Raw genomic sequence first — 3740 nt, 5'->3', positions numbered from 1 at the left:
GTAATGACTCCTGGTTTATTTCTCTTTAGCCCAGGCAGCACCTGCTCTACTTGCAGCCCAGGGCCAGCTTCAGATCAGTACTTGAGTTTTGAGGTAGGTCTCTCGCAGTTGGGCTTGAGCAGTGTGTTTCTTCATCAGACTCCTCTTTTAAGCTGTAGCAGAAATCTAACTGCAGAATGGGAGGGGAAAAGCCACCAGCCCAAGCTCAAAGGTGTTACCTCAGGTGGTCTTCTGGAGATGAAAAATGCCTGGCAGAGGCAGAAACCTGCCCTTGGTATTCCAGGCACACAACACATGGGTGGGTGTTTTAAAGAGGCCTTTTCCACCCTGCCTGTTGGTGCAGGACAAACCCAGATCAGCAGCATACTCACCAGCCCCAGTTCCTCCTGTGCCTGAGCTAGACATGTGGATGACTTTCTCCTGCAGCTGGGAAGGTGATGTATAAGAGACATCATGAACATAAGGGATTTGAACAGATGCTTTAAGTCTTCTGTGACCTGGTCTTGCTTGGCAGTGATTCTCTGGCTGCAGCTGAGCATCCACCAGTTGTGGCGGATGGAAAAGTTCTGGAGATGGGACATTTCTGCCGGAGCAGAATGAAAATGCACAAACCCACTCTGCTGCACGTAGCTTGTGCTGTCTGCAACTGAGGTACATAAACCCCATCACCATTCAGCTCATGGTGCAGATAACAGCACTGAGCTGAGATTGGCACAAAATAGTTGAAACAAGGAAAACTAATGCTGTCAGTCAGCACATGTCAGAAGCCATTGCTTGCTGAACACTGCCCATGCAGCCTCAGCACGTGGTGTAACCAGGTATGTGGATGGCTATTGTTCTCAAACCAATGCAGGGATAGTTAACCTTTCATTTTAATGTTAACCTTTCACTGGCAGCAACAGCAAACCTGGCTTCTGCTCTTCAGTTGGGTGCTCCAGGGAGCAGGAGCAGCAGCACAGCCTGGCTGCTGGGGTGAAGATGCCCCAACCTAGGCTGGTGCCACAGATGCTTCACACCCAGGCATGCTTGGCAGCTGCTATTGCCCCACACACTAACGTATTCTTGACAGGTTCTAATGTCTCTTCCCCTTCATGTTTCAGTGAGGAAACACAGGAGCTGTGTGTGGGTCTCCTCCAGTGGGCTGACAGCAGAGGTTACTCCTGCCAGGGACATCTCTGTTACAGACAGGGCAAGGGGAGAGAAAGGTGGTGAAACCATTTCCTTCTTTACAGCCACCAAAAGAAGGGGGCTGGCTCCCATTTGCCCTTCAGAAAGCAGCTTCTGTTTCCCACTTCCTTTTGTCCTGGTTGCAGGGTTGCAGGGTTCAGTGATAGCACTTGGACTGTCATGGATTTGAAAGTGCTGACTTAGTGTCCTGGGTTCATGTTTCACGTGGAATATTGCAGAGCATCAGGCAGGCAGTTCCTGGCTTATAAACATGAGCATCCCTTTGCAGTGCTTGCATCTGGGTCCTGGACTTGCCCTCTGCAGGCTACATTACTGCATCACAGAGTTTGAAAGGGAGGTTGGTGCTGCCAGGTTGGCATGCTTTTCCACACAGGTGACCAGAGGACACAGGTTTGTCTTTGCAAGCAGGGAAGCATGGCTTTCTGCCTGCCTGCAGGATGGAAAATCAGCATTTCCCTGGAAGGGATCCGGTCATCATGAGCTGGAGTCAAGAGAATAAAGTAAGTTTCCAGAATGGCACCTGGAGCTGCTTCTGTGCACCTCTGAGTGGTTTAAAGTGCATCCCTGTGCTGCTCCATCTGTGCCTTTTCACACCTGAATTTGGATATTTCACACCTGAACTTGGAAGCAGTGTGCCAGGAGGCTCATGTGAGCTTAGCAGATGAGCAGCTTCTACTTCCTGTCTGAGTGCACTTACTTGCTTCCTGTGCCAAAGGGCTTCAACCCTTCTACCTACTTCAACTACATGTGCCTCACACCCTCGGTAATGCCTCCTGAGTTCTTTCTTAGAATCCCAGGATGATTTGGGTTGAAAGGGACCTTAAAGCTCATCCAGTTCCAACCCCTGCCACAGGCAGGGACACCTTCCACTGGAGCAGCTGCTCCAAGCCCCTGTGTCCAACCTGGCCTTGAACACTGCCAGGGGATGGGGCAGCCACAGCTCCTCTGGGCATTTCCTGTTTGGGTAAGCCCACACTGCTCCTGCAGCGCTCCCCAGTTCAGCACGTGTGCTCGGGTGTCCTGGTGATGCTCTTCTCCAACACTTCTTTCTGTGCAGCTGTAATTAAAGACAGCATTTGCCCTTTATGACTTGTTATTTCGGGAGCTGGAGCCTGGCCTGTGCTGTTGTTGCTCACAGGCTGCAGATGCCATTGTCCTGGGAAGCTGAGCGCAGCCGGCGGCACTGGGAGGCAGCTCTGGAATTTCACTGGGCTATTTTTAGCCAGTGGTGCAAAAATTGCACTTCCAACACTTCTGAGTCTTTGTCAGGGCTGAAGGAAAGCAAAGGGCACATCCCAATGGCTCACTGACAGGGAGGTGACGGAGCTACTGTGGAGGCTGAGCCAGTGAGAGGGTGATGTGTGAAGGGAAGGGGCTGTGGCAGGACATAGCCACCAGCCTGTCCTGCTTTATTGAGTGATCCATGGTCATTGCCATGCCTGAGTAGCTCTTTGCTCTCCCCCCCATCGGGATCATCCCCTCTGCATCCCCAGGTATCCCGCAGCTCTGCTGCAGCTGTGTAGGTCTGTGGCAGTGCTGTGTGCAGATCTGCTCTGCAGAGCCATGGTGGTGGCTGCTCTGGACATGGCAGCTCTTTGGACGCTGGGACCTGAAGGCAGGAGCTCCTGAAGGATGCTGTGTGTAAGTCCAGCTGAATGCCAAGCTGTTGTGTTGGACCATTCCCTTCAACCTCGACCATCTCTGGGGCTATAAGAGGGCCAGTTCCTAACCCACAGCTTTTGCTTTCTAATGCCAGGAGTGTTCTCAGAAGCCGGTTCACCTGCTTGGCCACCAGATCTCCACACAGGCACAAAAGCCTCCTCCTCGGATAATGGGCTTCTTGCAGCTGAGTTTCTTGCCTTGCTGTTCCCTGCCATGTGTTTGGAGAGCCCCAGATGGCTCCTTTGCTGCTTTCTTTCCTTGTGCTCCAACTCCAGGGCTTGGTACAAATGGGGACACCTTCAACTGGGCATCACTGAGGCTCCCAGTGATCTCCAGCTTCCTGAGAGCTGCTCTGCATGTGGAGGTAAGAGGGCTTTGAGGGCACGAGCTGCTGGAATGAGCCGTGCAGTGACCCTGGGTTGCTCTGCCTGCTCCAGGGTCAGCAGCTACTGGAACTGCTGAACCAGAGGAAATAACCTCAGGTTAGAAACCAGTGTGACTGTTGAGGTCCCTGGTGCTGGGGGATCATTCTGCCTGCTGTGCACCCTGAGAAGAGACAGTTCCCAGTTGGTACATCTTCATTCTATCCATATTCATCATCACTCCACAAACTGCCCCATCATGTCCCCCCACCCCAGTTCTCATTGCTCATTCCATGTGGTTGTTTGGACAGATAAGGCTGCAGTGCAGGCAGTGTGAATTTGAGCAGTGATGTCTGGGGGTTGTCTGGAGAGAAACACCCCCCCTCATTTTATCATTTCATGGAAACCCATCAGTTAAGGACACTGGAATGTGTTTAGACTTTCCAATTAACTCCATGTTCTTGTCTGGGCTAACTTACGACCCTGAGAGGCTCCTTGAGCTGTTTTCTTGCACAGCCATTTCCTTAT

The sequence above is a fragment of the Melopsittacus undulatus genome, chromosome 10 (genome assembly GCF_012275295.1).
Source record: "Melopsittacus undulatus isolate bMelUnd1 chromosome 10, bMelUnd1.mat.Z, whole genome shotgun sequence".
Taxonomy (NCBI): Eukaryota; Metazoa; Chordata; class Aves; order Psittaciformes; family Psittaculidae; genus Melopsittacus; species Melopsittacus undulatus.
Note: the sequence above shows the minus strand (reverse complement) of the source record.